Source organism: Heloderma suspectum, chromosome Z (assembly GCF_057233095.1).
Source record: "Heloderma suspectum isolate Gila_16-S chromosome Z, 16-S_ref, whole genome shotgun sequence".
NCBI classification, from domain to species: domain Eukaryota; kingdom Metazoa; phylum Chordata; class Lepidosauria; order Squamata; family Helodermatidae; genus Heloderma; species Heloderma suspectum.
In genome coordinates, this window is record NC_139476.1 from 6,083,749 (window position 1) to 6,094,637 (window position 10,889).

The window sequence follows — 10,889 nt, forward strand, 5'->3', positions numbered from 1 at the left end:
ATTGAAATTGGCAAAACCTTTTCTGACCCTTAACATAAATGGGATACCTTATGACTGTTTTCTTGACACTGGCGCTGCAAAAAAGCATGCTGAATAAAATCACCTTACCTCTTTTCTGGTTCCAGAAAAAGTGTCATAGGAATTGATGGGAAATTACCCACTGTTCCCTTGAGTCAACTAGTTATGGTTAAAACTGGTCCTTTTGCAGCAGATCATTCCTTCCTGATGACATCAAAAAGCCCAATAAACCTCTTGGGAAGAGACCTGCTAGCAAAGTTAAATGCTTTTATCAGTTGCAGCCGAGATGGGCTCTATGTCACCCTGCCTTCCTCCAATGTCATGGCTTTTTTGGAGGAGGCCAGTCCTCCGACAGACACAGATCTGCCAGAGGAGCTCAGAAGGCTGCCGTCTGAGTACTGGGCAGAAGATTCGGGTGAAGTTGGTCTGCTAAACTCTGCAGCACCTGTAAAAATTACCATCCATACTGACATGACCTCCCCCCCCCCCCCCAGGTGAAGCAATATCCCATGTCATTGGAAGCCGGGGAATGCATTGGGAAACTAATTGAAAAAACTCTTAAAACAAGGTGTCTTAGAACAATGTTCTTTGCCGTGTAACACCTCAATTCTGGCTGTCAAAAAGAGGGGGGAGCCAGGACAGCCCCCCAGTTACCGCACAGTGCAAAACCTCAGGCTAATCAATAAATTTGTGATCTCAAGACATGATGTTGTCCCAAATCCCGCCACCATAATATGCAGCATCCCTGCAAGTGCACGTGTGTATACAGTATTAGACCTGATGTTTTACTCTGTATGCTCAGAGGAATATAGCAAAATTGATGTGGTCGTATTGGCTAACGCCTTAGGCGAAAGAGGACATAAAATTGCAAAGAGGAAGTTGCAGTGGTGTAAGTCTGAAGTTGAATATCTGGGACACAGTCTGTCATGTGGAACTAGAAAATTATTTTATAAACATGTGCGTGCCATTACAAAAATGGATGCCCCATCTACCAAAACCCAGGTCAGAGCCCCGTAGGGCATATTGGGGTATTGCAGAGCTTAGATGCCTAGTTTCTCTGAAATTGTGAAGCCATGGTTAGAAAAAACAAAGGCTGCAGCCCCAGAAGAGTGTGAATGGACAAAGTTTGACTCCCATGCTTGGGAACAAGTAAAGACTCTGCTTGTATCCGCTCCAGCTTTAGGTCTCCCAGATTATGTTGTTGTTGTTGTTGTTCAGTCGTTCAGTCGTGTCCGACTCTTCGTGACCCCATGGACCATAGCACGCCAGGCCTTCCTGTCCTGCGCTCTCTCCCGGAGCGTGCTCAAGTTCATATTCATTGCATCCGTGATGCTATCTAGCCATCTCATCCTCTGCCGTCCCCTTCTCCTTTTGCCTTCAGTCTTTCCCAGCATCAGGGTCTTTTCCAGGGAGTTTTCTCTTCGCATTAGGTGGCCAAAATATTGGAGCTTCAGCTTCATTATCTGTCCTTCCAATGAGCACTCAGGGTTGATTTCCTTGAGGATGGACTGATTTGACCTCCTTGCAGTCCAGGGGACTCGTAAGAGTCTTCTCCAGCACCACAGTTCGAAAGCATCAATTCTTCGGCGCTCAGCCTTCCTTATAGTCCAGCTCTCACAGCCATACATTACTACTGGGAAAACCATAGCTTTGATTAGACGGACCTTTGTCGGCAAGGTGATGTCTCTGCTTCTTACTATGCTGTCTAGGTTTGCCATAGCTTTCCTTCCAAGGAGCAAGCGTCTTTTAATTTCATGGCTACAGTCACCGTCTGCGGTGATCTTGGAGCCCAAGAAAGTAAAATCTGTCACTGCTTCCATTTCTTCCCCTTCTATATGCCAGGAAGTGATGGGGCCAGATGACATGATCTTAGTTTTTTTAATGTTGAGTTTCAAACCAGCTTTTGCACTCTCCTCTTTCACCCTCAACAAGAGGCTCTTCAGATCCTCTTCGCTTTCTTCCATTAGGGTGGTATCGTCTGCATATCGGAGGTTGTTGATAATTCTCCCGGCAATCTTAATTCCGACCTCTGATTCATCCAACCCGGCATTTCTCATGATGTACTCTGCATATAAGTTAAATAAGCAGGGTGACAATATGCAGCCTTGTCGTACTCCTTTCCCAATTTTGAACCAATCGGTTGTTCCATTTCTGGTTCTTACTGTTGCTTCTTGACCCTCGTACAGGTTTCTCAGGAGACAGGTAAGGTGGTCTGGTACTCCCATCACTTTCAGAATTTGCCACAGTTTGTTGTGATCCACACAATCAAAGGCTTTAGCGTAGTCAATGAAGCAGAAATAGACGTTTTTCTGGAATTCTCTTGCTTTCTCCATGATGCAGCGAATGTTGGCGATTTGATCTCTAGTTCCTCTGCCTCTTCGAAACCCAGCCTGTACTTCCGGTAGTTCTCGGTTCGCATACTGCTGAAGCCTAGCTTGTAGGATTTTGAGCATCACCTTGCTGGCATGTGAAATGAGCGCAATTGTGCGGTAGTTTGAACACTCTTTGGCGTTGCCCTTCTTTGGGATTGGAATGTAAACTGACCTTTTCCAGTCTTGTGGCCACTGTTGAGTGTTCCAGATTTGTTGGCATATTGAATGCAGCACTTTAACAGCATCATCTTTTAGGATTTTAAATAGCTCGGCTGGAATACTGTCATCTCTGCTAGCTTTGTTGTTACTAATGCTTCCTAAGGCCCACTTGACTTCACTCTCTAGGATGTCTGGCTCAAGTTCAGTGACCGCACTATCATGGCTATCAGGGACATTCAGATCTTTCCTGTATAGTTCTTCTGTGTATTCTTGCCACCTCTTCTTAATCTCATCTGCTTCTGTTAGGTCCCTGCCTTCTTTGTCCTTTATCATGCCCGTCTTTGCACAAAACGTTCCCTTGAGATCTCCAATTTTCTTGAAGAGATCTCTAGTCTTTCCCATTCTGTTGTTTTCCTCGATTTCTTTGCATTGTTCATTTAAGAAGGCCTTCTTGTCTCTCCTTGCTATTCTCTGGAACTCTGCATTCAGTTGGGTATATCTTCCCCTTTCTCCTTTGCTTTTCACTTCCCTTCTTTCGTGAGCTACTTGTAAAGCCTCATCAGACAGCCACTTGGCTTTCTTGCATTTCTTTTTCTTTGGGACGGATTTCGTTGCTGCCTCCTGAACAATGTTACGGACCTCCGTCCATAGTTCCTCAGGCACTCTGTCTATCAGGTCTAATCCCTGAAATCTATTCCTCACCTCCACTGTATATTCATCAGGGATATGACTTAGGTCATACCTGAACGGTTTAGTGGTTTTCCCGACGTTCTTCAATTTAAGCCGAAATTTTGCAAGAAGCAGCTCATGATCTGAGCCACAGTCAGCTCCAGGTCTTGTTTTGACTGACTGTATGGAGCTTCTCCATCTTTGGCTGCAAAGGACATAATCAATCTGATTTCGATATTGACCATCTGGTGACGTCCATGTGTAGAGTCGCCTCTTGTGCTGTTGGAAAAGAGTGTTTGCTATGATCAGCGTGTTCTCTTGGCAAAACTCTATTAGCTTTTGTCCTGCTTCATTTTGTACACCAAGGCCATGCCTGCCTGTTATCCCGGTGATTTCTTGACTTCCTACTTTAGCATTCCAATCCCCTATGATGAAGAGGACATCTTTTTTTGGTGTTAGTTCTAGAAGGTGTTGGAGGTCTTCATAGAACCGATCAACCTCAGCTTCTTCGGCCTCAGTGGTTGGGGCATAGACTTGAATTACTGTGATGTTGAATGGTTTGCCTTGGATTCGTACTGAGATCATTCTATCATTTTTAAGATTGTACCCCAGTACTGCTTTTCCCACCCTTTTGTTGACTATGAGTGCTACTCCATTTCTTCTAAGGGATTCTTGGCCACAATAGTAGATATGATGGTCACCTGAATTAAATTCGCCCATGCCTGTCCATTTTAGTTCGCTGATTCCCAAGATGTCGATGTTCAATCTTGCCATCTCATGTTTGACCTCTCTCTCTCTCTCCCAGATTATACTAAAACTTTTATTCTATTTCTACATGAGAAACATGGTGTAGCTTCTGGGGTTCTCTGTCAAAATTTTGGACTTCACAGGAGGCCAGTAGGGTATTACTCTAGGTGCCCCATGCAGTATTCGCTTTGTTAACCCAGCGGAATGCCCAGCATTTTTCTAACACCCGTTATACCAAATACAAGACTTTGTTGCTCCAAACTCCAGAATTAACTATTTCATAGTGTAATGTGTTAAACCCCGCAACTTTTATGCATGAGCAAGATCCAGATCTCCCACATGACTGTAAAGCAGTTATTCATGAAGTGCAAATGCCTAGAGATGATCTGAAAGACACACCTTTGCAAAGTTCTGAATTCATTTGGTTTGTTGATGGGTCTTCCAGGCTGGTGGATGGAATCCGTAAGACAGGCTGTGCAGTAGTGTCAAACACAGAAGTAATTGACTCTGGACCCCTGCCAGGACATAAAAGTGCACAAGCCGTGGAACTGACTGCTTTAGCCAGAGCTTGTGAAAAAGCAGGAGAGAGATCTCTTAACTGTCTACACTGATTTTAAATATGCCTTTGGAGTTTGTCATGCTACAGGTGCCCTATGGAAAAAGCGAGGATTCATCACAGCAGCAGGGAAACCAATTTCCAGTTGTCCTGAAATCGACAGGCTGCTGTCCAATTGCCTCAAGAATTAGTAGTAGTACATTGCAAAGCTAACAGGACTGGTAATGACCCAGTCACCCAAGGGAATGCCAAGGCAAATATGGAAGCAAAATCAGCCACCCTTAGTCCACTGCCTCCTGAACACCACCTCTGCGTTGTGATACTAGCTCCACCCTTATTGACATGGTGGGAACTTGCCAGTGCAGAAGAGAAGAAAGTGTGCCCAGCAGCTGGAGCTACACAAGATAGCACTGGAGCCTGGGCTGTCCCAGATGGCAGGCTTGTTTTACCAAAAGCAGGTCTAAGGCCAGTATTACAACAGCACCACAGCCAGGGGCATGTGGGTAGTGCTGAGTTGGCAAAGGGAATTTGCAGAGAATGGTTTGCCCCAGGTATACGTCAATTGGCTAAGCGGGTGGTTTCTGCCTGCCCTCGGTGTGTGAAGGAAAATGCAAAAGTCATATCGCCTGGGCCCCAAGGCAGAAGACCACGGGTGCAACTGCCATTGGAATCCATTCAGATTGATTTCGCTCATTTGCCCAAAACACAAGGATTCCAGTGGCTGTTCGTCATTGTAAATAAATTATCGGGATGGGTAGAAGCTTTCCCCTGCAGGAAAGCCACAGCCCTAGAGGTGGGGAAACGTTTGATGAAGGACATTGTCCTGAGATTCGGCCCACCTCGGTGTGTGTTCTCAGATTTAGGATCACATTTCACTGCTGCACTAACACAGGCCCTGTCAAAGTGTCTAGGGGTCACCTGGCATCTCCACACCCCCTGCCGCCCCCAAAGCACTGGGCAAGTAGAAAGAATGAACACCACTCTTAAAAGGAGGCTGGCTAGGATCTGCAAAACTTCCCACCTCACCTGGTCTACTGCACTTCCTCTAGCCTTACTATCAGTAAGGACCACCCCATGACAGCCCATCGGTCTGTCTCCTTATGAGATTTTATTTGGAAGGCCTCCACCAATCGGCCGAGAATGGGCTGTTCCTCATGTTACACTGCTAGGAGGGGATGAAGACTTAACTGCTTATGTTACTCAGCTCCAGGGCCAGTTCCAGGTTATCCACAGACACATGGGTGACACACAGCCACTACGCCTTGATGTGCCAGCTCATCCATTCCTACCCAGAGACGAGGTCTACATTCATGCATGGACAGCCGAAAGCCTCCAAGAACGCTAGATCGGTCCCCATTTTGTGTTGCTGACCACTCACATAGCAGTAAAGGTGAATAGAAAGTCCGCTTGGATCCACCACACCCATTGCTCAAGGGGTCTGTCAAAAGGCTCTTCTGATCCTGCACTTGCAGGAGGGAGTGAAGGTGAGGACCACGTGCAGCAGGGGAACAGCACTGCTAGCCTTTCTCCGGACCCTGTGGACGAAGCAAGGCCAGAAGTAGAAGCAGAGGAGGAAAAGGCTCATCACGGAAATACTGACCTGTCCGATTTTTCACAACTCACGCATGCAGTGAACCACTGGGAAGCTGCACACGCCACACCATCTGACGGGGCTTGGTCAGCTCTGCCAGACTATCTAAGGGTCCACCCACAACTTCAGTGGGTAATTGAACATTATAACCAGCAGGGTCAACCTTTAAAATTTAAAATCAAAAGAAAGTAATAAAAATTGATCCTATGTGGTGATACTAGGTAATAGGTGAATTTGGGTTGTTAGCAAGGTTAAGCGTTATAGCGTGCATGTTGAAGAAGAGCTTGTATTGGCAGAATGTTTAGACATGTTGTTTTAATCTACCTTCTTTCTTCTTGTATAGGTAGTCCTCGTGAGCCAGTATTACAGACTGATCCTTCCCCAAGTAGCATTCTGGGTATATCTCAGAGCATCCAACAAAGCTTTGCACTTTCAAACTGTTAGATCTGTTTAGTGGCCTCTAAGGCTACCTCAGCTCCAATGCCCTGAGAGGCCAAACCTTTGAGTGCAGCTAACTTGGAAAGCCCCCTGGTTCCTTTGAAGTCAAATAACAGCACTTGGAAGGATTTGGGGTTTCCTGGTGGTTTGTCATTCCTACACTGAAAACATTCTGTTTCAATAGCACCCGTAAAGAAGGACCGTTTTGGGGTAAGTGTCTTTGAACCCAATATAGTAGTACGATATTTGACATATTTCACCAGTAGACTTATCAGGCTGCAGGCAGTAGTTGAAGTTTTTGCTAATCATACAGCAGATGCCTTGGGCCTGGTTGCTACTCAGATGACTCAAATGCAGGAAACCACAATCCAGAACAGAATGGGTTTAGACTATCTGCTGGCAGCGGAAGGTAGCCTGTGTGAAAATTTTAATTGGTTTGTTGTCTAAAGATTGATGACAATGAGAAAATTGTAAAACAATTAGCAGCAGACATTAGGGAAGTAGTGCATGTACCTGTACAAGCCTGGAAAGGATGGAATCCTGTAGATTGGCTAACCGGATGGCTCCCAAACCTCGCCTGGTTGAGGCAAGGCTTTCTCATTGTGTTGGGTATTCTATTTGTAGTATTGTTCTTACCCTGTATCTTTGCATGCTTCACGTCTTGTATAAAAAGACAAGTTAGCTAGCAATTTCTTGCTATGTATCAAGGCTTGCCACAGGAAGAGGTAGAAAATCAGAAAGAACTGTTGAAGCAGTGGGCTGACAGCACTCTCTAGGTGATCCAATATGAAGAATTCAGCTCCTATTGGATCAAATGAGGGAATGTGGAAAATAACTAAGGCAAAGCCATGTCGTCTCAGCTTCTTCGTGCCTACATGGCAGATTCCTCAACTGTTGTCTCTGTTTCTTCCATATTGAAGGAGAAACTGCTAGGACAGTAGAGATAGGTTATCTTGTTGGCACAGCAACTCACCTCACACCTATGAATCATTGTGCTTCCAGAATAATTGGGCCATAAATTTTAAGAAAGTTTCAGGACTCTCAGGGAGGAACTGGGGGGGAGGGGGGTCAGTAAAAGTTTAGTTGATAATGAGCAGACATACGCGCTAGGCTTGGCTGATGTCACTTATTTAGCCACACTATAATTATAAATGTAACTGGTGAGTGTTGATCTGTGCTGCCCCTGGGTTGACAGAGTTGCCTTCGTTGTACACGAATAAACTTGAGCTGGATCTTACCTGCATGTCCAGAGCTTAATTGGAGGGCAGCTGGCCACGGATCTCCAAGTCCAGTTTTGGACTTTTACCACAGAACAGCCCACAAAGAGAACCCATGGTTAGTTCTTGAGTTGTGAACTGTAGGTTGTTCATGGTTACAAACCATGTTTGGTTGCACGGCTGGGTTCACACAACTTAACCCACACTCAGCCCATAGACCTGGTTCACACAACACGACAAGCCAGAGTACGGGTTGAGTATAGGGTATTGTTGCTTGTCCTGTTGTGTGAACCAAGGTCTTATTGTGGCTGATATTTTCATGCACTGAACCTATTTGGTCAGACCCTCAAGGCTTTCATGATGCAATTGATTTGCAAATTTGATATTATTAGTCCAAGGCTTGATAAAGTGGGTTGCTCTTTATAGAAAACAATTGTCCCTTGTTATGCATATATCTGTACAACTTTGCCAATTCAGTAATGAATGGGAGTGGGTCATATCTCCTCTGATTAGATCTTTGGCTCTTTTGACTAGATCTCTTTGTTCTTGTGTGTTCTGCACAGTAACACCTCTCTCTCTCTCTCTCTCTCTCTCTCTCTCTCTCTCTCTCGTGTTGCCTGGCCTTCTAGCCTCACATTATCATTCCACCCTGCACCCCAAACCCCTTTCTGTCTGTCCCTATAGATCTGCTGGAGCTAATGCTTCTGACAAAGCGAGTTCTAGCCAATTAAAGTTTCTTCCACAACAAATGGGTTCTTCTTTGAGGTGCCAAGATCCTTCCTTTCAAAGATTTACACCCTGCATTTTTTTGGATTGAATGACCTTTGAGCTGGCTGACATTACACTTGTAACAAAGGAATGTTGCTACCAGGGTCAGTGATGCAGCAAGGTGATTTTAACACTCTCGAACTAATGGTCTTACAGCAGGGATGGAAAACGCGTGGCCCTTGCAGAAGTCATGAGAGATGCTGAGGGCACATGATAAGACTGTCCCTCAGCTCTGTCTGCTGGTACTTTTACAGAGTCAGGAGTGATGCAGGGGAAATACCCCCCTCCCATCTCCTCTTTTGGCTTATTTAGAAGACAGGAAGCTCTGTTACATTAATTTACATTAATTTAATTAATCATGCTCCTCCATGAGAACATCCAGAGCCCTGCTGGATCAGACCAAGGGTCCATCTAGTCCAGCATTCTGCTCATACAGTGGCCGACCAGCTGACCACAAGAAACCCACAAGCAGGACAGGAGTGCAACAGCACCCTCCCACCCATGTTCCCCAGCCACTGGTGTACATAGGCTCACTGCCTCTGATAATGGAGGTAACATAGAGTTATCAGAAATAGCAGCCATCAATAGCCTTCTCCTCCATCTCACTACTCTTTGTATTGCTCTGTACCATTATTGTAATTGGAATCATTTTTAATACTGTATTTTAAATGTGATTTTAATATTTAAATGGGAACTGCTTAGGGCTTTTATTAAATAAAAGAAATGCCTGTTCGATCTTTGGCCGTAGGCCACTGATTAAACTTGCCACTTCTTGCTACCTCCAGGGGGCACTCAGGCATCTTTTATTTGGATAAGGAAAAACAGTTTTCAAGTACTCTGGAAGATTAAAGTGATTGTTAACACCACTTTAAAATATTTATGGGCCACAGATAGTCAACCTTTGGAGGTGTTGAAGGCGCTCACGCATTCTCCTCAAGACTGCAATGGAGTTCCAGAGATAACGCAACTCTACCCACCCCTGAACGTGTGCGGAGAGAACCAGCTTCTGCCCCCAGCTGTGGTGACTTCGAGTGTCATGCAAAATCCCTTTCTTCTCTAATAGAAAGCAGGTTTTTCAGGAAAACAAAGGCAGGGGGATCCTTTACGTGGGTAGACTAACCACACATCCCCCCCTCCCCAGAACCATCCTTTGGCTTTTTGTTTTTTTGAAAAAGGAAGTACAAAATGGAGATCACTCAAATTGATGTGCAGATTTGGGATAAAGCAAGTACTTCTTCACATAGGGCAGAGTTAACTGACTGCTTTGGGTGGAGAAATTCATGGAAGAGGCCCATCGACAGCCATTAGAGCAAAATGGAACCTCCACATGCAAAAGCACTATACCTTCAAGGAGCCGACACTGGGGCCAGCAGCAGGGGAAGGTAGTTGCCATTGCTTCTTGCTTGTGGGCTTCCAAGAGGCATCTGGATGGCCAAAGGCAGCTCTTGTGTTGTTACCAAGGGCCAGACATATCCTCTGTCAAAGCTGTTCATCCCAATAGCTAAATGAGCCTCCTGCAGCAGAGGAAGCATACCTTCAAATACCAGAATTTGGTGCCTTCAAGCCTTCCTTCTGAGCTTACCTGGCTGGCTGCTCCTGGGCTTGCTTGACCTTTGATCCGATCCAGCAAGGCAGCTCTTAAGTCCTTATTCTTCAGCCTGGAACTCACCAGATTGTGTTGGGACAACTCCCAGCATCCCCCCACCCCGCCCCAGCCAAATGTGTTAGGACTACAACAGCCAGGGAGGCTGTACAGCACATAAAAAACCCTGAGACACTTTGTACGTGTTAAGTGATAGAACTAGCTGAATGGAACCTTCCTGTGCGGTGGTCTACCCTCAAATATCTTCTGCTGGGACAAAGGGACAGCTGGCAGCTTCTGCCATACCCTGCTTGTGGGCATCTGGTGGTTGGAAACAGGATACTGAACTAGATGTCAAACTGTTTCGATTAAGCAAGGCTCCTCTTAAGTGGGTCAATTGATGTGTGGGGAGGGCAGGATGTATTGGTGGTTTCTGGCCAGTTGGGTACCTGATGTTTTAGAGCAGCCAATAAGGTGAAATTACAGCGTTGGACTGGGACTCAGCAGCCCCAGGTTCTAGTCCCCACATGGCCATGAAACTCTCTGGGTGCCTTTGGGCCAGTCACTCACCCTTAGCCTAACCTACCTCACTGGGTTGTTGGGAGGCTGAAATGGAGAAGATCATGTACGCTGGCCTGGGCACGTGGCAGGAAAGGTGGGATATAAATGCAACAACAAATAGTACATAGATAGATAAATCTTGCCTAGGTCACCCAGAGAGGAGGTGGTCCCAGTGATCTGGAAAAGGGCCCAGCTTGATCCATCACCATCC